We start from the raw sequence: 23,125 nt of genomic DNA, 5'->3' as shown, positions 1-23,125 counted from the left end.
CCAGTCCCAGACTCCTGATTAGTTAATATCCTGCTCTTGAGTTTGCAGCAGAGGCTGGGGCAGGATGTCAGACCTGGTGACTACCGTGGTCAGTCACCTCCTGGGAATCCAACAGCTTCTCACCAGCTGAGCTTGCACAGCCAGAGCAGAGCTGAATGTGCCCCAAGCCCTGGCCCAGTCTGGGATGCAGAGCGTGGCACCGTCCCTGCCATTGGCACCAGCGCCATGCAGTCTGCTGGGGTGGAAACACCTCCGGGAAGCAAAGCAGCAGCAGGAATAGAYGGTGGAGATCTGCAGTTAAAGAAGMAGCAGGCACTGTCTAGGCTCCCTAAGGGCTGTGCTRCAGGAAAACACAACCTGAGCCGTCAGCAGCTCAGTTTACTCCTCCGCAGAGGGGCTTCGGGCAGCAAGAAGGTTGCTACCCRGCTTGCAGCTCGTAAACGGGAGACTCGGCCCCGCCGCCGGCGAGGGCACCTGCAGCACCCTGGCCAAAACTGCCTGGGAAGGGCTAATAAACACGTCCAAAGCAGACCCCGGAAAAGGGAGGAGAAAGAAAAATAAAAAGAGAGAAAGARAATTGTATCACCTGAAAAGCAGAAGAAACATTTCAAGCACACGTGAAAGACGCAGCCGATGGCTCAGCCATCTCTTTGTCCCCATGCACCTCTCCAACGGGAGCAGAGGCCATCACAACAGTGCACTYCAGAGAGGGCCTCTTCAAGGGCACATCACACAGTCGATGCCCAGCAAGCCCAATGTGCAGAACTGCCCCAGGATGGCCCATCTCCAGGAAAAGCTTTCCCTCAGATACAGATCCAGCGGGATTGGCTCTGTAGTGACTCCCAGGTCACTAGTAAAAGCCCAGATCTCTTGGAAATCTCAGACGTTGTCTCAAATGAACCATGGCATTTGCTTGTAAGAGCTGTAACTGTGAATCAGTAAACAACGTTTAACCTCTCACCATAACAGCAGAAATATAACATCTGTAAATGAATATATGTAAATTTGAAACGAAATCCTTTCCCTCCAGACTTCTGATGCTTTTGACACAGTAGAAATACACACTCATTTACTTTTAGTTTTCCATTGCCAAGAACGAGGTGACCACCAGCAAACCCAGCAAAGGCAGCACACTCTGGGGCTACGTGAAGCAATCATTTCTTCCAGGTTGCCCTGGAAAAATAAGAAAATTTGGATCTTATTTAGTGGTGTTACCATCTCAAGCATCCCGAATAGCACGGGTGGATCAGAAAGCTGTCAGAGCAGCTACACAGCCTTGGAATAACAGAACATAGGCAGCTGTTTTGAGTAAGACTAAATGCAAGTTTGAAGTGTGACAAACATAAAACAATGTGATAACACAAGGAAATCCCCCTTGGACTGCGGGAGTAAACCACTGGTGTCACCATTCGCCTAGAGGCAGCAAAACCTGATGCAACGGATTGCCAACACACTGGGCAAGCTCCACTCTGCAGTTTCACTTTGTGTTTTTCCCTCTTCAGCTAAATTTACAGTGGTGAGAAGAATAAGTATCTGTGAAGCTGCAAATTGCCAAACAATGTTTTCTTCCCCATTTCCTTTCATTCACTCCCACTGCAAGAGAGGAGAGAGAACCCAGTGATTTTTGGCCTATGTTGTAGCCAAGAGTTGGGAGCACAGATGTTGCCACCTTCAAATTTCTGACCTGTCCTGCCATGAATTATTTCAGCCTGCTGATTCTGGTGGGAATCCCGTTTGCCGTGGTGGCGATGTGCAAAACAATTTCCCACTCCGACTTCCCAGCTTAGGATTGGATCACCTGGCGAACTGAATTACCTGACCAGAGGCACTATCTGTTATGAGCAGAACTGGTTGACAAAGAAAGGAGAGCTATCTTTTATGAATGAACAAGATACCATGATGTAGCAAAAGAAAAACTTCTATTAAAAGGATGCAGGGCACCTCTGATAGATTTGACCTGTGCCTAAGGGACTTTCTGGAGCATCAAGGAAATAGTGTGTGTCCTGCACTCTCCAGGATGCCAGATGAGCATGTTAGAAAGCTCTGCCGGGACTCCCCATTAGATGTTTCAAATATCATGAGTCACCAAAAAGCCCTCTGGAATAAGATGGAAACACTGCACTGTCTGGAGTCCAAACTGCGCTCATAGGACCTAACTGAGAGCCTGAATCCAGAACATAGACTGGAATTTCCTGGTTGGGTCTCAGCCACAAAGAGTGCACCAACTGTCCCAGTTGCCCATGATGGTATTTGAGAAAACCAGACTGGTATAGCTTCAGGAAACCACCCACTGCAGACCTACCTTCAAACTTCAGGCTTCCTTCAGCACCTTCAAGAGAGTCCCATGTAGAAATACCCCCTACCAGTCCCAAGCATTCCAGGTGTCTTTAAGTCCTCCTAGAAGAGTCCAAAGGACCTTCCTGTAAGTGTAGACAGGACTTACCTTGTGGGCCCCTTGACCTCAGCTCACAGGTTGGGGTTGTCCAAGGGGCCCATGTGGGCATTAGGGGCTTGTGGGCAGGTCCTTGACAGGTCACCAGGGCCAGCCAGCCTGGGTCCTCCCACCACACAGAGGTCCACCCTGCATGGTTCCAACTGGTGCACTCTAGGAGAGGGTAGGGAAGCCACCGGATGGGCTAGCAGTCATGGACCACCACGTGCCTGCCACCTTGCCATTCCTTGTCACCATTCCCCAGAGCATCAAGCTCCTCTGCAGTGGAACCACTTCTCGTCACACAGATGTTCCRCATCTTGGACATCAGTGGAGGCTCCCGAAGGGACCTTGGCATGGGATTGCGGAGCTGGCCACGGAGCGTGGTCCTTACCTGCAAGCAGCCCTTGTGCCAGGGGACCAGCRGGCTGCCGGGACAACCCCCTTCCTCAGCGAGGGCTCTAAAGCAGCGTAGTGCTGCCCCAGGGCAGTCCCACCTCCCTTCGCCTGCTCCTCAAGGGTGTCCGCGGGCACGTGGATAAAGATGATCCAAGCAGGCCACGTATACGAGGATTATCACAAAGGCTTTGATTCCCCAGCCAAGGTTATCAAAGAGCCTGTGTTGCCAGGGAGTGGAGGAAATGTCTTGTTACGGATTAAAAGCTGGCCAAAGGATAAGAAGCAAAGAGCAGGGCCCGACAGTCACAGCTGATGGAAAAGAGTCAGATTAGGAACCCCTGGAGAGAGGTACTGCAATTTTTTTATTCAACACTTCATTAATGATCAAGAGAATGGATTGAACAGTTAAATACTTAAGCTTGCAGATGATAACTAAGCTCTTTCAGTTAACTACTGGCTGTGTGGAATGCGAGAAGCTCCAGAATGACCTTAGAAAGTTGAATGAGTGGGCAGACGTGTATGTGTAAATAAATGCAAGGCAGTAGATCTGCACTATGCCTACATGACACTAAACTTGCAACTGGGAATTTCTATTTAGGAAGAAGATGTTGGAGTCACCAGGAGAGCTGTCTGAAACCTTTGGCTTAGGTGGAGCTAAAAGGCAATCCAACACTGGGCAGAAAGCATACTGAGAACAGGACATAAGGTGCAATTTTGCTGCTATGTAAGACTCTTGCGCACCCCTTTCTTGACTATTTTGGATAACAGTTTTTGAGATTATGTTCTCTAAATACTCACATACCCTTCAATAGCCTGGGCCAAAAGAGCACAGGCGCTTCTTTGTGGACTCCTCACATACCCTCTGAAACTGCAGACCTCTGCAACAACTTGGGCCATGCAACCAGCATTTGAGGCACCCAAACTCCTGAGCCAGTTCTCAAAGCTTCTACTAGTACTGACATTTGCTCACAAAACACCTGCATTAAAGTACACGGAAAGAAGCAGAAACTCAGTCACTCCCAGACAGAGCATTTCCCACGTGTGCCTTTGCAGGATGCCGGTTTTGGAAGCTTTTAAGAGGTCCAGGAGGTTGGCACTTAAGCCTTATTGCCTTCACCTGCTAAAGATGCACCTTGGTATTTCTTCATTTATTTGTTCAGATACTAATCAGCACAACTACTGCATTGCTGATTCTGTGGTCTTCGATTTACCCTACTTAGATTTCCTTCACGTAGAATATTGGCACAACTCCCAAAAGACATAAAACTAATAAAGAAATGATTTCCAGTGTGCCACTAAAAGTTAGCCACTTAAGTTACAAAGCAAGAAAACCTGGCACATGGATGACATCAGATGAGACTGTTTACAGTAAATGTTTCAATTTGGAGCTTTAATAGGAGATAAACACTCTACCACGTGAAGGTAGAACTGTGATTAAAAAAAGAGCTGAAGTGGAGTTTTGTAGCAGTGAGGCTGCAACACTGCAATGTGCTGGCCAGAGACAGCAACAACAGCTACACAGCTGCTAGAGGCCAAAARCATCAGTGCAGTATTTTACCATCCGGAGCACAATTCCTTTTGCAAGGGCTGTGTTCTTCTTCCTCCCTTTCCCTACGTGGCACTTACTTCCACAAACAACCTTATCTTGGGTTGCATGGTAGTTCTGAGCACATACTGGGAACTTAAAGCTAAAGCATCACAGGGATGATGCAGATAAAGCAAAGCACACATTAGAAGCTTGCAGATGAAACATCAAGGAAGTTTAGTGCTGAATCTTGATACCGTATTGCAAAACTAGCAATAACCAGATTAAAAAAAGAGCTGATCACTCAGTTGCAATAGCAGAATCACTGTCCACAGGGGCAGGAGCATTAGTTACTACAGCAACAGGAACACGCTTGGTGGGGCTTTCCCAGGACTGCAGTGTTCTTCAATCATTTCAAGTCACAGAGACAACAGTGCCTAGTGGTTGTCTCGGATAGGAAAAACCCGGGGCATTGGCCACAGGTGATGGTGCTGAGGAGTGGTGGGCAGGCAGCTCAGTGGTGCCCAGAGGCATCAGGTGGCACCAATGCCGCCACCACGGCTCCTTTGGGAGYGGGGCTCCAGCGCACACAGGGAGACAGCAGCAGCTGAGCCCGCTCCAGGCTCCCCACACCAAACCCACAGGGACTCAGGCAAGCTCTTGGCAGGGAGCCCAGCATTATCCATCTCCATGTGGTTATCTCGCTCCTCACAGGGAAAGGCGGGCAGCAGTTTCCCTGCCTTAGAAGCAAGACTGTGCTCCTCTATTCACGAGTCTTTTGTCCCACCTCTCCCTTTCTTTCTGGCGACAGCCCCCATGGGACTACGTGACTCCAGGCAGAGTGCCAGGAGCCAGGGCAGCAGCGCAGGGCACCGGGGTGTTTGTCCCAGGCGGGAAACAGGACCCAGGCCAGGGCAGGAGGCCGGGACCACGTGCTGGCACCCTGGCCCTGCACTAGAGCACAGCCAGCACTGCAGCGSGACCGGCCTCGCTCACAGGCTCCCGCCGTGGGGACCACAACGGGGTCCCCTCCTGCAGCTCCCCTCACCTCCCTCCTTTCCAAAGCCCTTATCCTGGGCCCCACACGGTGGCTGAGGCACCTGGCAGGACTGCGTCGGCGCAACCTCTTCCTGCACTTGCAGCTACGCGGGTTTTACTCAAGGAACACAAAGGGAGGGGACGCGAAAGTTCATTCRTTGATGCTGGTGAGGTGACACAAGTCAAGGCACCCTGTAATTTTCTGCAAACAGGAGCTGAAAGGAATAGAGGGGGAGGGGAGAAAAAAAAMCAACAATTTGAGTCTGCAGAAGGAGACAAAGCAGAATCAAGTGAGCAAGAAAGCCACAGCAATTTTTTTTCCCCCGTGCCATCATTTTTAAAACAATGCTTAAAACTAGAGCACCAGCCATAGCATCTGGTAGTATTTCATTTCGATTAAGGGCCAGGTTACCGATGCCAGCTATGGTATCTCAGGAAGAAAACACTGCAGGAAACAGTGAGCTCTTGTTGAGCCCAGCGTGTAGAGTAAGAGAGTCACGTGGCTGCAGCTCGCACTCCTGCCTTTCTTTAGGCGCTAAGGAAAGGCAGTCAACGCCATTGCCTTTGAAACTGCAACTYTTTGACATCTCTGGCTAAACCCAATCCCACACAGTTTTGGGGTTGCTATAAGCTCACGGGAGTGCCTAAAATGAGCCTGAATATAGCTGCTAGCAACTGAAAAGAACAAAGGAACATTTTTTAAAAGAGAGTTAGCTAGCAACAGAAGTTATTTTAGTGAACAAAATACTGCTAGAACGTAGTAGCTTGGTCAGTGAGTTCAGAATAATTTATCAAGCTACTATTATCAAATAACCAATCATCAAAATAGTTTTTTCCCTGTGCCCACAAGATAATAATATTTGTTTTACATGTGTGGAAGAAGTGTCTTTGCAGAATCATGTGACTTTAAGAAGTTTTATAGATGCCAGTACAGGTAGCAATTTGCWGGGAGGACCACCAGCTGACTGCTGAAATGCTGACTTCAGTTATTTTGATGCTCATGTTTTTAAAATCAAAAAAAAAAATCAAACTAATATGACATCATCTTTGATTTATTATGGATGTGGTGCTGTGAATGAATAGAGCAGCATGCTACGAGCCCAGGCCCAGGCTCACTCATTACTGTCCCCTCAGTAACTAGCCAAAGGAGGAAAATGAATTTGCATGAATAAAACATCACTTTAATATGCTCTAGCAAATGGATGGCCCAGAAACTCCTGATGGTCATCTTGGACCCTTATCTAAACCTTCTGCTGTATGCTGCTGCCCACAGAACAGGTATTTGTTCTCATCAAATATCTTAAGTCCTTCGTTTTTAGGTGCTAAGAAATACTAGAACTTTGTTTTAGTGCATTCTAGCATTTTTATTTTCTAATAAGAGGAGATAGTGAAAAATATTGGAGAAAGTCTTAGTAAAYAAAAACAGTGCATTTCTTTCTCAAACTTCTACCTATGTCTATTTCCCTCAGCTGAGGGAAATTAAGAATTACTTTCGAGCACACTATGTCCTTCACTGAATGTACTTTTCTAATAAGGAATGTTAAACTAGAGTTTGAGATTTATAGTCCCAGCTCAATAAACCACCTCAGCACAACACTAACTTTAAATATATAAGTAGTCCTATAGATTGAATTATTCACACATCCAAAACAGATTTGGACATAATGAATGATTACTGAAGAGATCAGATCAATCTTTTACCCATTCAACCTCCATATAAGTTACAGTCTGCATCATTTTCACATTTCTTCTAATTCTAAAACCTATTCTCAACTTATTCACAAATGTGAACACTAATGCATTAAACTGATGCAAAAATTGTAAAGGGAAATAGATCATCACTTGCTGATCTGTATTCCCATTTTCTTTCATTGCCTGAAAATATCATCTTCCCTTTAGAAAAAATAGCTTTTAACTCAAACCTATAGTAAAATGGATTCAAAACAATGGAAACAAAAGTAATGGAGGGTTGATATGGCTGGCATTAACTCTTCAGGGAGGTAGAAGTGACAGATGAGCATCATCTGTAGATGACTACACTGGGAGGCATTTGGGTCCAAGTAACCAAGCTCAAACCCTAGACACTTTTTGTTGTTACTTAATACCGAGACAGCAATAGCCCTTGGAYGAAGCTCCAGCATTGGAGGAAAAATGCCAAATAGAGAATATATAAGCAAAGTATTTATACTCCTAAGGCTAATTTTAGAGCAATGGTGTTAGAGAGGGTTTGTTGCTGACCTCCCATGCATGCACCCATGCAAAGGAGGCTGAGTCAGAGCTAGGGGGAAACAGAGGCAGCACTRCCCTAGGGCCCAGGGGAGGTCCCGGGCAGCTGGAAAAGCTCCAGGCAGGGGAAAAAAGGGAAAGGTCAGGAAGGAGCAAAGGAAAAGGACAGCAAAACATTTATTTGCTTGTGTTTAGCCTATAGCAATTGACAATTTTTATGGTGTTAAGCAAGAAAACAGCAATGCAAACATAGCACTTYGAGCAAATTTTTGCTACAGCTTTGAGACATGAGGAAACCTTCCTCCATGTGAGTCCATGAAAAGCATTAACTTGTACCTATTGCTTCCAYCTATTAAACCAAACATTCCCAAATATACCATAATTTCCCCTTTAAACATGACTTCAATTTTCAAACGAAACCGAAGAGTCATTAGCACAATGTACACCAATTGCATGCCTAATTTTTGCTCACTCACCTTGACAGCACCTGCACAACAGGCAATTTCTCCTCTAAAGGAACAATTACCTTCACACAGACACAGTAACACAGCTGATTTCACACACGCTGGAGCTCCCAGAGATTTGGTGCCTTTCTGATGACTAGAAATGAAAATCACAATATGCACTAATGCAGTCTCAAAACCTGTCTCTCCATCTCCTTTTTTACCATTAAATTCATACGTGACTTTATCATTTTAATTTTCTCCTAAAATCAGGTTTGGCTTCAGCAGTTCCCAACAGACATTTAATTATGATAAGAGCTTAATTCAATAAAATTTAGTCTCTCAGAATCTCTCCTGAACTTACTGCCATCTCACTCATTTTCATCTCTATGCAGATCCGTCTTTTTCCCCCATGCAGTGCCTGCAGTTTCGCAAGATACCCAGTGATGAGTGTGGTAGCAGGCCCTGCAAAAAGCCCTATACGCAACACTGCCCCTCTCATGTCGCATCAGAAACCAGCAGGAGAGGCTTGCTCCTGCCTTTCAAAAGATTCCCAGGAATTAAATGTGTAAATACCGCACAGCGGGACGCTACCAGCCCAGGGGATAGTGGCAGAGTAAGAATAAGACAAAGCCAACTGCTGCGTTAGCATCACCGGGCTTTGCCGGAACAGCTCTGCCTTCCTCCTCGTATTTCAAAAAACTCTTCAACACCCTTCAGAATATCCTTAATGGCACGTGCTTCACCTGGCTGAGACTGTCACCAATATTAAAAGGGAGAAAATAACATTCTTTAAAAATATATTCATCTGTCAGCACCCCCAGCACAGCCCGCACACTTGGGGCTCACAGGACAGGGACACGGACCCCTCTGGAGGGGGTGGCTGGCACGGGCAGGGCTGGCAAAACTGCCGGGAGCTGGAGCGGCCGGGCTGCGAACCAGATCTGTGTTGTGCACCAGATCCGTGCTGCATCCAGACTGCTTCGGCAGCTCCCCGGCTGCTCCACACCCAGGGCACCTGGAGCACTGGCTACCCGACATCCCGAGGGAAGCATGGCAAGAACAGCAGCTGCTCTCCACTCCCTGGCTAAAGAAAGGGAAAAGCCACAGGCAAATCTGCACGTGGGAGGGAGCGGCTGGCAGCACCGCTCTGTAGAGCGGATGGGGGGGGTTAAATGCCTGCTCCTACAGGGGTTTTCCCCCTTCCATGTCTTTTCTGCACTCTCAGGTGCCTAGAGCATCGATGCCAGAGCAGCCTTCCCGCTGCTGGATTGGCCCAAAGGCAGCGGGAAGGGGAGGGCAGCACTCTTGAACGTTGCAGTCTACAACAAGCAGTTTATAGAGTTTGCACACCCATGGGCTGTTCCCGTGTAGCGCCAGCCTTGCTCCAGAGGCAGCTCCACGAGCGATCACCCGGCTCTGCTCGGCAGGTTTCCCTTCCTTGGCGCCAGCTGACGTTCGGTGAATTATTTACGGAGCGGCAGCGCCGCACGCGCTCTGGCGCCCTGGAAGCCTCCCCCTCCCGGAGGCCGCCGGCCTCGCCTCACGTGGGAACGGCTGAGCCCAGGGAAACACGGAGGAGCCGCAGGGACGCGGCCCTGCTGATCCCCGCTCCTTAAGGAGAGTTTACCCTGAACCTGGTTACCCTAAGTTAGGGCTTAGTCAAGGTGGCTGTAAGACTCTCCTATTTTAAATATATACAAAATTCTAGACCGTACGCATAGAGGCCCGAGCACTGTGCTACTAGCACAAACAAGCGGGACCAAAGCATAGGAGGAACCGTGTGGATTCACCTCACGGCACCCACAAGACAGTCACAGAGAACCCGCATTGAGGGAGACCTCCCCAGAGCCCTGGCTAAAGCCAGGAGCGACGCCCATTTTCTACACAACACCCCCGTTTTCCAGACGGCAGCGTTTGTTGAGGCTGCAGTTGACAGTGCCTAAGAGCTCCGAGCGCTGACCAGGAGGCCCGGCCCAGCCCAGCGCGGCTCAGCGCCAGGCTGACCAGCAGGCCCGGCCCGGTTCAGCAATGGGTCAGCGCGTGGTGCCAGTGCCGCGGGCAGGGGCTGCCCGCTCCCTGCTCCTCCGGCCCCGCGCCGCCATCGATGCCTGCCTTATAAATACCATTGATTTTAGAGAGCTCCGAGCCCTCGGGCCGCAGCCACTAACAGCGCACGAAGCCGCTATCGCCTCCCTAAAACCTGACAAAGCAGAAGGATGCACCAAAGCACCAAGCCCCCAGAACAGTGCACGTAACACGGGTGCAACACACATCCTGCTCCCACTTCCTCGGAGCCTTCGGGTGCCCCAGGAAAGCGCCCACTTATTGTGCATGGAGGCGGCACACGGAGGTGGATGCACRTGCGGCACTTGGCACAGGTCAGGACTTGCATGGGCACACACACCCAAAGCTGCTTCACCCTTAGCGGTTTTAAAGGCTTTGGTGCATACGTCCTTCTGGAGAAACTGCTGAGAAATGCCCTGTATGCAGCCATGTCACCATTTACAGGCATATAATAAAAAAGGGAAATAGCCAATTCTATCATTAAACAATCCCAAGCAGTTTGGCCAGTAAAAGAGGCTGTGATCTCCTTGGCAGACTTTCAGGCAGCAACAGAGCCGGTTTAATTGGTCATTCGGTCACGTGAGACTTTAAAACGTTTTCTGGTCTTTAGCAGCATCCTCCACAGTGTCATCTGCAGAGCAGCTCTCTCCGGTGGAGCACAAGCTGTGACAGCCCCATATTTTATGCACAGCAAACCTCCTGTCTTCCTGCAAACCTCTCCATCTGCTGTAAATTAGTGTGTCTGTGAGAGGAAGTTTGGGCTTTATACCCACCACCAGTAAAAAATAAATCCACTCTTTCTCTTTGGAAGTGGGACATGGCAAAAACATGGTATCATCAAATTAAAAAAAAAAAAAAAGAAAAAGAAAAAGTGTTCCTTCCAACTCAAAAGGCTCCAGCTCCTCACATGACACCTAGAACCATGGGAGTGACAGTGCCCAGCACCAGCCCTCGCTCCACGGCACCAAACCTCCGAGCCCGGTTTGCCCTTCACTCTTAGCACAGGTATTTACACACAAACAGAAAGCTCCCAAGCACGAGGAGCACTGCGTTTATTTGCATAGCATCTYGCTGAGTTTGTTTTGCAGCTTTTATTCCGGAACCTGACAAAGGGCACCAGGAGCGCCAAGGATGCTGGCGAGAGCAGCCAACCCGCGGGCACCTCTGCAAAGTCACCCTGCATGGGCACCGAGGGGCTCAGCCGCACACACGGGCGCTTAACTGCTGCGCTGCCCTTCAGTGCGCTGGGTACACGCATTAATATTTAATACTGAGAAGCAATATTATAACGTGGTGAAGCTGCACATAAATAAGTGCATTGGACTCGGCACGATTACACCGCAGCTGCATTTGGCCCGCTGTATTGACTCGTGTGATTAAAAACAGAAGCACAAATAACCTGGCTACTTAAAGAGAAAAAGCAAGAAACAAAGCAAAGATCCTGCCCCAGGGAAAATACACTCAAGGASTTGAAGAAGCAATTGTATGAAGAGATCAGCTGAAAAGGAGAAACACCAAAACATGTTTATTTTAGTACGGGCCAAGCATGCTAGAAGCGCTCATGTCCTATCACAGCATTTTTCCCCTTGAAGAAAGATAGATCCCTGCAGGAGAAGGAAGACAAAAGCCTTGTGGCGAGAGGGGCCGATCTCACATGCAGGGGGACTGTAGAAAGACACATCCAGCAGTTTTCTTGGTACTTCATTTTTTAATAAGCTCTCTGACCTTGCAGGGTTTGGTTTTTTTAAACCAGTGCTTGTAAATTGGTTTCACACCACCTTTGCAGTGCGAGGCCAGGCTGCCTGCACATGCATGACCCTCATAGGGAGCAGCACATGAGCAGCATTCAGATTCACACTGTGCACAATTAAAGCAGGGCTGGACAAGGCTGAAGCACAAGATTGTTTCAGGGCAAGTTGAGCCCACGGTGCTCCTGCTTCCTCTGACATGGAGCAAGGTGCTTGCCCGGGCTGGCATGTCCTGGCTCTGCCCACAGCGAGGGGCTGGCTGGGGCTGCCCCCCAGGCCTTCCCTCCAGCAGCCTTTACATCCTCACATGATACAAACAGTGTTTGGCCAATTCAGAGAAAGAAATCTTGCAAAAACCAGCTGCGGGTGCATGTTTTTATCAGACATAAAAGCAACTCAACAGCCTGGTGCTCTTCTACAGTATCTAACAGCATTCAGGATACCTTTGAGGCTCAAAAGGTCAGACACGGACCTGAGGGCATCTCCCACTCCTCCTACCCAGTGCCACTCTTCCTCACCTCCCTGGATCACTGCTTCACCTTAACTTTCACACTTGAGGTTTGCAAGCACACCACAGTTTTAAAACAACAAGCTACTGGGAGACAAAATGCATTTTCCTATTCAGGGAATTGAATTTTCACATACAGTAGCTGTATTGCAGTTTTCCTCACAGAAAACCTAACAGCTCCTAAACCTAAGCTACAAAAGCAAACTCACTACCTTTTCTTGCTTCACCTTAAGGCAGTGTCCCCAAAGATGTAAAATATTCCAGACTTTCTTCTCCCACATTAGTTTGGATAACCTTTCTACTACCTTGAACTGCGAGGCCCTCTTGACTTGCCCATCATGAGGAGACATGCAGAGACACCTCCTGTGCTGCCTTCTGGAGTTAGCCCCAGCACGGCTCCAAAGACTTAGGGCTTCCTTATGGAGCTTTCCTCTTGGGAAGGCTGAGGGGCTCAGGAAGTGGCAAGGGTGGGAGTGCAAAACCAAGCAGCATAAAGGTGAACTAATGAGTGAAGACAACAGGTTAAGCAGCAATCTTTTTCGAGACTGGTTTCATCAAAATGGAAGATCTTTCTTACTCTAGACATAGCAGCTGAACAAGATGGCATGCTGCATTTAGATCACATTAGGGTGAAGGAAAACTGCTGGGAAGTAAACACCTCTTTCCCCATGGACATTTCATAACCAAGTCTCTTCTACATTCATGTTTTGCAGTGGTCCAACGWGCATTGCATGGGTTACTTTCCTGAGGCAGGAAATAGCCACGGACAAATCAACAGCGCAGAGGCCCTCAGAGAAACCAAGGTACTTAATTTCAGGCTCTGAAATGCAAGTCTTCCCGGGAGACAGGCTTGCGACGCCTTGCCCTGTGGCACAGCAGCAGCGGGGCCTCGTGCTCACTGACAGCTGGCAAGGCTGGATTTGCATCTCTCTCATTAACGCCAGCCAAGAGGGATGAGGTACAAACGGATAAAGGTGCCCTCGGTTTGGTATYGGAGGCTAATGTGTCATTCCTCTTTGCCAATATAACCTCCATAAAAGACCATCACACACTGACATCTGTATTCAGCCCCTACAAAAAGTTTCTGCATGTCTCCAGCCTTGGGAATTGCTCTCAAGCTGGTGGCAACACGGCGGCAGGGAGAATCTCTAGCTGAAACAAAAAAGGAATGTGAAGAAAAGGATATTGTACATTCTCAGGGAGAGCTTACAAAGCATCTCCCAGAATACACGGGAACAGGGAATCTCATTGACATGTTTGCCTGGCTCAGTTATTGCTTCCATTTATGCTTTCACAGATCTGGAGTTACAGTATTTTTGTCCTATCAAGCGCAGCGACCCGCATTAACCTTCCCCATGCAAATCAATCATCTAGTTATTTGCCTCCACATGCTCTGCCTTCAGCAGCAGCCTTATAATGAGCACGGTTAGGTGGTCAGAAACCCTGCGACCTTGTTCAGCGCTTCTGTCCCCTGCAAGAGAACAAGTTTCTCGCTCTCGTTATTATTTTAGCCCCTACATTTGCACTCTCCTGGCAAGGTGGGGAGGAAAGAAGAGTGCCTAATTCTGTGTGGCTGGATCAGGTGCCTCCTCATCTAAACCATGATTAAACATGAAAAAACAAACAATGAAACATGAAAACCCTCAACCCCCTCAGGGGTCGCAGAACAGTGGGAGAGTCAATGTGCTAAAAGGCAGGAATCCCACACAGATCCTGCTGCTCAGTGGCCASCTGTCCCCAGAGACCTGGCACACTCCAAGCGCAGGTGCCCACATGGCAGATGCCACAGGAAAGGCCAAGGATAGGCTAAAGAGAAAGCAGTTTAAGATTTTATACCTATTCCTCCCATACAATCATATGAAGAAAGCTATATTTTCAACTCCGAAATCATTTTTTAAACAGAGTTTTACACAGGAAACAGCAAAAATTGAAGATACATGTTTTAATTTTACTGACCTTCTTTTAAAGTGTTTTGAAAACTGTTGGAAAAAGGCATTATCAAGAGCTACGTGTCACTCCATYAGTAAAGCAAAAGGCTTAGCAGGATCCAAAACAATAACTGAACTTCACTGTGAACAGACAAAAACTCAAGTCCCTGTGAAAAACCTTGATTTAGAGAGCCAGGAGTTCTGGTAGGACTAGAAGCTTCAGTCAGGGCACAAACCAACTTCTCATCAAATGGATYGGCAAAGAAATTTCTTCTCGGGACTGGTTGATTTCTGCCCATTTCTGGGCCTTTTCATGTGTCTCACAGCGCTTCAACCACCACTGGATACAGGGTAGGAGCAACTCATCCCCAACAGCAATTCCCAAGCTCCTACTCCAAGCAAACACARGCAAACAGGAATGCAAAAACAACTTGGATAATTGTACCTTCAACCAAAAATATTCTCCCTCATCTTAGAAGATCCTTTCCTTATTGAGCACGTTATTCTCAAGATATTACTCAATACCAAAATGTCCATTTTAGCTAGAGTTCAAGTAATTATATCCTAACTAATGTTATCAGCTTAGTTATGTTTGCTTTGGTCACGTGAAAGACTTCAAGTTTCTAGTTCTGCAGGGATACAGATGTGCAATAACAAATAAAAAAAATCACACTTTCTTTGACTCTTGGGAATTTAACACCAACCCATGAAATCCTGCAGGCAAAACAGGTAATGATGAACTTTTTTTTATCCAGAATAGACAGGTTTTATTAATTTACCCACCCACAAGCCCTCAATATGAATGTCTGCTCTGCTGTACCATAAAGCCTTCATAAGAAATTCTCACTGCTTCTATCAATACTTCTGCCCTATAAGGCATTAATTARTGCTTTGTATCAGCCAAATATTTAGATGACCCTCTAACTCTTGGAGAATGCTGTATCTCTACGGTGACAGTTATCACATAAAGCACTAGAGAATTTTACTGCAAGGAGGCCTTGCCTGTAACATCCAGCTGCAGCCCTGGGCCTGTTGGCAGCAGGGTCCACATCTGCACATGCCTTTCCTGGGGCAGGAATCTCAGTCCAGCACCCTGCTATCACAGCAGGGRAAAAAATCACTGCAATGGTGCCTGCGGGGAGGAAACTCCCAGAACAGACAAAGGATGATGCAGGAGMACAAAGGAAGGGAAATTCTTTGCAAAACAAAGAAAACAAGCATTAAATATCAAGTTTGTCATYTGTGCTTTCACACAGGTCCTCTGAAAAGCTATGCCTCTACTTGAGGGATAAGGTCTAGAGGCCAAGAGTCTGGAGAGGTGAATCACCAGCCCTCCTATCTGGGCTATCTGAGGCTCCAGAAGCAGCATGTTCACTGGCATCTAACAGTGCCTTTTACTCCTCCTTGCATATATTCTGTAACTATGGTAACAAGTTCATTGTCAAGAATTTAACCCTTTACTCTGCTAGAACAAAGTTGTGCTGACGTTAAATGTTAGCTTTGTGCCCTGTCCACACAGAGGCAGCCGAGGGGCACGGGGCATTATCAGCTCTCTGCACTGCTATGAAAAGCAGCAAGTTCAGCGTGGAAAAATATTTCTGAGCAAATGAGGGGACCACATTGAAGGATGCCCATGGCGTGTCCTAAAGCTTCAGCCCATGAATGACTCACCTCAAGAGACTGTCACTTATCTCCTTGATCCATTTCTTAGAATGAAAAGATCTTCACTGGTAAGAAAGCAATTCCCACAAGAGAACTAAATGGGACATCTGAAACCAAAGCTTCATTTTTTTGAGGGTTTTTTTTTTTGCATTTAAGCTTTTGGTTGTTAACAAATTGCACCTCTGGGTTTGCACTGGCAATGCTGGTAAGGAAGTAGCACGCAAAGAGGAAGACCTGTGGACTGGGTCACTGGCAGCAACGCTCACTGTGGCCTTGCAGGTGTGGGGGTGCCCCACAGCATCTGCCAAGTTTGTGTCTGCATAAAATAATCCATGAAGAATCCCCTATAAACTCCCACCTTCAGCACCTCAAGTTAATTATACCCCATACATTTACCCCAAGGTAAATACTGCTTGTTTGAAGCCAGTAGTAGTCCAGCATGCAGAGAGCAAGGAGAGTGAGAATGACTCTAGGTGGACAATGAGATCTATTAATGTATTTCTTTAATGTATCACCTAATCCCTATATAAATCTTGAGTGTGACAGTCACTAACATGCCCCAGCAATTCAAATAAAGCCCTTAAAAGGAGATTTTACATTTCCTGGAAGGAGCAGAGAGGCAATTGTGCACAGATCAATAAAGGTAATAATTGCCACAGGCCTATTGTACCTAGCCAGTGGCAAAGCACCATGCAAGGCGAGCTGGCTGTGAAAGTCCCTCTAGACTAGCTCCTAATAAAGCTAGTGATCTAGTTTTGCTAAGAAACAAGAAAATACAAAAGATGACTGAATGACTAAAGCAATATAGGTGTGTTAAAACATTATCCATAGTTATTCCATTTGCAATAAATAATTTCTCCCAAATTTGCACATAGCTATATATAGTTTTTTTTCTCCTATGGTCACTCTTTCCTCAAATCAAAGTATACCTTTTTTTAACTATAGAAATAAAAAAGAAGAAATCCATTCATCCCACTCCCAGACAGAAAGACAACTGCATTTAAAAAAAAAAAGAGCTACAGTCRGTTTGAACTTTGACAATATATATGTTATTTGCAAATGTTTTTGGAACATGCCCTGAAGAAACACTACCCATCTACAGCTGGATGGAAAAGTGAAATGAATATTTGCTTCTGGATAATTGTTCAGGTCAGGAACTACATTATGCAGGAAAATGCATTATAGATCAGTCATAATTTCATCCTAAATAGTGCAACAAATTTTGAAACACTTTTCCTCTTGGGTCAAAGTTTCAGAATGATAAAAAATTCATTTTGTCAAATGTGAACACAAGCAAATATCAAAGCATTCTTTCCCAAGATGATTATGTCTATATCCTATTGCTGAAAGCTTAAAAAAATGCCCATCAGCTATTAGAATTTTCTTCCAAGTATCAGGTCAATTAGAACAATTTGATCATATATGCACCAAAGTATATAAACAATAAGGTCCTTGAAGAATATATCAGAGTATAAAATATGCCAGATTCTATAGTCAAAAATGTATTCATCTGGAAACGCAGAGCAGGGAATTGGAAGGGGATTTCATTCCATCATATATTAGCTCTCAGGCCTAATTTCACATTTTCATATTTACAAGATTGAAGAAGCAATGGAAACAGGCTAACTCCGCTCATCCCACCTCCCACCCCCCTTTTTAAAAAAAAAAACCAAAAAACCATTTGGCTGAAAAATGACCTCATAATTCAAATTCAGGAAGTGAGGATAACAGTGGATATGGATATGGACTTCTACCACATATACTCAGGTTATGCGATCCCATTCTCCTCCTAAGCTTCATGGAATTAATATATCCTTTCAAAACAGAAGACGTTGCAGTTTCAAGACCGTAGAAGCTGAAAACCCTGAACTGAGCAATAATTTGGCCCTGAAATCTAGTGAGAGCCATTAGAAATCATTGCCCTGCTTCTACCCCCGAGGGAGCTGAACAGACCCTAAATTGCAGCTGTGGATCCCGCTTGTGGGCTTCAGGCTAGTCAGCAATACATCTGTCTTTCCCCAAAGTGAGAGCATCAGCAAAATTTTACTCCCTGCAGATATTACTCACCAAGTGTTTCCAGGAGATAGACACATATTTAACTCTCATCTTTCCAAAAGCAAAACTGTGCAATGGTCAAAAAAGGACATAAGGAGAGCATTGCACTGCACATTTATTCTGTAGCACAGATACAGCTCTACTGTTTTCTGACCCAGCTCTGCTTGTTGCCAGTAGAGAGCTCTGAATTTTATGGACACATGGACATATTCCTATCAAAAATGTTATTCTGCCAGATTTCCTCCTGCCCCTCAGCTGGCTTCCAGTGAGCCTGCAGTGATGCTCACTGCCATAGCAATCACAGCCACGGTCACTCATCTTTCCCCCAGACTGAGTGCTCAGAGTTTGCCCCTGAAGGGGATACCTTCAAATAGCTTTGTCAGAATCAAATTTAACAACTCACTTTTTGACCCTGGAACATGGAAGGCTTGAATCAGCAAGTCTGCAATGACCACAGTCCTCCAGACTTCTCCTCTTGAAGAAAAATTAATCGACAGTAGAGAGTGCGAGGTTTGAGATGGTTACTCATCGTGACATAAGAACATCTCCTCTCAGTTAATAGCACACAGCTTGGCAAGGACCACAGTAGTTGCCTTATTTGATTTCTTCAAAGTTAAAAGACAAGTTAAGCCTTCCTTTTTGTGCAAAACATAGTGGGATTTTTAGAAGAGAAATTCCTTCCTTAGTAGAAGCACTGTAAGTCAATAGATCAATTTGTTTCCATCAGAGGTTTCTTTTAAACCTGAATCAAAATTGAGTTTTTTCGGATGAAGTGATTTTACGGAACAAGGAAGAGAGGGGACTTTGGTCCTGGGGGACTTTTCTACTCCTCAGTTATTCAGCACAGCTATGAGAAGCTCCCTGTAGCTGGACACTGAAAAGCATTCAGCCAAACAAAAACAAAGCTGTGACTCAGCAAAGTGCCAGTCAAAAGACAGAAAAAAAGGATATACAATATGCAAAACAAAGAACAAACCTCTGATAAACACCAAGTGCAAAGGACACTAACCATGCAGGAAAGTCACCCCTTTTTCCGGGAGGCTACTCTTCATTARAACAGCATCATTCATCACCAGCTGTTACCGTATCAGAATAAAAGCAGTTATGACYTCATCAGTATCACAGCACAACTGTTTCTCTCTCTTTCCTCCTACAGGCACAACATACCTGAAATAGATATTAACTGTATTAGCGCTTGGTTTTTACAGTGCACTGCTCCTGCCAGCCCGAGGTTTCCCTAAAAGCTGCTCAACATGCAGGCTGCACTTGAGCCTGGCTTTGTGCAGGCCATCGGCTCCCTTTGCTATTCCCAGCTGGGGAATTCAGCTATGTCCCGATTTGAGATGACTTGCTGTGATRAGCAGGTTTCCATCTTCCTGCTCTCAGGCCACCTGACCGGAGAGAGATCAAGGAGGGAGGGGGCTYGTGATCTGTCATTCCTCTTACAGGTGGGTTAACCAGCCTGAAGACCAACGCAGCCCATAAGCTGTGAGCTCATTTTGGGCCTGAAAGGAAACAGATGTTGCCATGCTGCTTCAGGAGCTTCATATCTGGGACTTYATTTCCACAGGGTGGGAGGGCATCTGGCCAGAGCAGACCGACATTCCCAGCCAGCAGCTCCCATCCTGACTTCGTCCTGCCCAGAGCTAAGGGGAGCCTGGCCCTCATCCCACGAGGCAAACATGCAACTTACCCCCTTGTAGTATTTAACTGCTCTCAAGGGAGGTTAAATCTCAAGATGTCAGCTTCAGAAGCCACAGTGACCTATGCCAACCAAGGACCTGTCTCCTAAAGGCTCTGAGGGGAAGCATTAGCTGGATCAGCAGACTATATTTGCAGCCCCAGCTACCTGTCCAAGGAAAACTGCCAGCAAGGAATAAGGAACCGCCATAAGGAAGAGATGGGTAAGGCAATGCCAGGCTGACAACCTCACCTTCTGCAATTGCTACATATTATGTTTTAGGATGTTTCTATTTCCAGACTACCCAAGTCAGGAGCTGGGAGCCAACTGTCGTGCCCCGCTGTTTCCCACCTACACATAGAGGTGTCGGCCTTGAGATGTTAACTCCGGCCGAGAGCTGTGAGGCGACAGAAACCACCTAATCTAGACAGAAAAAGCTAAAGAAAGTTGAAGTATGAGGAAAACATTTACCAGATTTTTCCTCTTGGGGTTTTTAAGTTACGTTCTCAGATCTGCACAGTTTCCTAGCTGCAGTTTCCCATCACTGCTGTGCATGGCGAGGTGTCCAAAGAGCAGGGCTGGGCAGATCCCAGGACTGTTTCTGCTCATCTATCTTGAGTGATAGGAAGGGGAGAGGGGAAAAGGAACCCCATCCTCCAGTCCCCGCCTGYGAGGGATGCAGTCTGCTTCCCTGTGTGACCACAGTGCAGTTCTTATTCACAACAGGAGATGGCCCTGAGCCAGAGCCCAGACCCGGTCATGAATCCTCCGGAGATGTTGAGTGGGCTGATCTGGAGGTGAAACCAGTGTCACCCAAGGAGGTTGCGGGTGCTCTGCTGCAAACCAGACAGCCATGGGAGAGACGGTGTCATCCCTTGCCCAAGACATACAGACCTCACAAGACTCATCTGGGGTCCTGCTTGAGCGAAGAAATGAAGGGGAGAGCRAGACAGTGCCCCAGGCAGCAGAGCTAAAGCAGATGGTGGGATCTAGGGGCGGAGATAACRGCGAGGATTAGAAGCGAGCTGCAAGCCCTGACTACTATCAAATATCTACTGAAGCAGAAGGATCAGACTGAAGAGGAAAAAAAAACGACACACTAAGGCTGAAGTTTGGAAAAGCAATGCTTTGTCTTTCACAGGAGCGCACACAAGGCAATGGCAGGAAAAAAAAGCAATGGCTCCATTTGGATGGGCTCCACTTAAATGGGCTTGCAGTGCCAGATTCCAGCAACTGTTTAAAAAGAGAGAGACCTGTCATCAGTTCCTGGAAATTAGCCCAGAAAAAGGTCATTTTTGCTGACACCCGAGCAAACCCCTCTGCAAAGGGCTGAAAATGCACACCAGAGATGCCTGGAAGATGAGAAGATGCCTGGAGAGGGAAGAAACAGCAGCAGATGCCTTTTTCTTTAAGGTCCCAAGGCTCAGAGTAGCTATAATTTGCCCTGGTCCCATTTAAACGAGGAGATAATGTGATTTCTGTGGAAACCCTGCCCTCTGTTGATGCAGGTAAAACATTTCACCAAGGTGCAGCTGCTGCTAGTTGGCTGCCTTTTTTGAAATGACACATTCTGGGCAAGGCTGTAGCAAATATCTTCTGACAAAGATTTGGCAGAAAAGTACTTGCCTTAGAAAAGTTTCCCTGGTCAAGATAAGATGCAGATACACAAGCTTGGTTTTAGGGAAAGACACTGCCCTGTGTTGTCTGAACCRAATCATCATTGTTTTGCCAAAAACCTCCTTATTTGTACTTAATGAAATAAAAATATATAAAGAAGGCCTGGAACTAGAGGAACCTTTTTGTAATAAATTAAAGTTTCATGAAATATCTGGATTTTCTCTTCATTCTTCCAGACATTTATATTCTCCAAGTCATGTTTCTAACATATATTTTATCCCTACCAAAGTCACAGCAACAAAACCATATTTTTTCCTTATCAAATGAGATACTCCATATGGCAATACAAAATCCTTGGGACTCTTCCCTTGTGCAGCTTTCTTTAAGCAAGGCTTTCTAAGCAAGCATCTCAGCTCCCCAGCGCTTTTTCATCTGCTACCCAGGAYGCAGGACTCTGCCTCCCGCCCCACACATCCCTTCCAGGGGCTCCTTGGGACTCCAGCCAGCCTTTTCTATCGAGTCCCCAATGCTGGGAGACCATGGAGCTTTTTAGGGACAATCCCCTGAGCCTTTTTGAGGTCTCATGTTTAGACACAGCCTTCCCTTAGCTTGGATTCTTGCAGCCTGTTGCTGTGTGCACTTTCAGAGCATCCCTCTCTTTCCAGCTTGCTCCCAAGCTCACCATGCATGCTGCAGCTGCAAGGCACCCTCCTCGGCCATCAGCCACAGCTGTCCTGTTTAGCAGGGATTTTCATCCCAAGCACCAACTGGAAACCTTGGCCTGTTTCGTGGATTTACTTTTCCATCAGCTCATCAGCAGGGTGTGTGCTTGGACACACATGTGCACAGGTAGCAGTCCGAGGGCTTCTCTAGCTTCCCATCAGCTCTACCTCCTCAGTGAACAGGGTGTTTGTTGTCATCAGCCACACATACAGCTTGAAGAGAGCTAGCACAGCTCGAACTTGCAAACTGTAAAGCCAAGAGCCCTGGCATCAGACCAACAGCAACACCGCCTGGTGCTCAACAGAAAGAGTCCTGTGAGSATCCAAGAAGCTTTGGAAATGTTAATTAAATGTTGGAGTTCGGACTTTTTGTTGCTGTTTTTGTCTTTTTTTTTTAAAAAGAGAAGTCAATGCACTTGGCTTGACCGCATTTTTGCATTGCCCATGGTGCCCAGCGAGCAGTACGGCGCCCTGCCACATCACCAAGRGGCTCTTGCCAACAGCCCACGTGCACCCTGACGCCGTTCGCTGCCTCCTGCCCAACGGGACGGCCCTGGAGGAGACCAGCAGGGAGGCCAGGAGGCCACATGGCCGCTCCCACCATCYTTGTCCACCTCAGCCACGAGCACAAACGGGGCAGCCGCCTCCRACCGCTGCGGAGAGATCTGCCCACTGGCACCAACACGGGGCACACACGGCTGCGTGGCTTCCTGCTTGGTCTATTAAGTAAGCTTGTACTTGTGTGAAAACCTACATTAGCAGAAAATAATATATTCACTGTCAGAGAGCGTCTTGGGGCTACGGTGTTCATTTAGGGTAGGTAACTGCAGTATCTGATGCTGCACTTTGCACCACCAAATATATCAGAAGTCACCTGAATAAGTCACCTCATAAATACACCTACTGCTCTATTTAGGAGTATTTGACCTAAGAGGAAAGTGCATTTTTGCATATTTAAGGAAAGAGTATGCTACAGAGGAAACAGACTTCTCTTCAATCTTTACTTAACAGTCTGACCGAGTACTTATCCGTTATCCTGTAGTATCTGAATGGTTTATTTTCTTCTCTGCRAACT

The sequence above is a fragment of the Nothoprocta perdicaria genome, unplaced genomic scaffold (assembly GCF_003342845.1).
Source record: "Nothoprocta perdicaria isolate Ctin4 unplaced genomic scaffold, notPer1 scaffold_1, whole genome shotgun sequence".
In the NCBI taxonomy this organism is placed as follows: Eukaryota; Metazoa; Chordata; class Aves; order Tinamiformes; family Tinamidae; genus Nothoprocta; species Nothoprocta perdicaria.
This window is presented reverse-complemented; position numbering follows the sequence as displayed.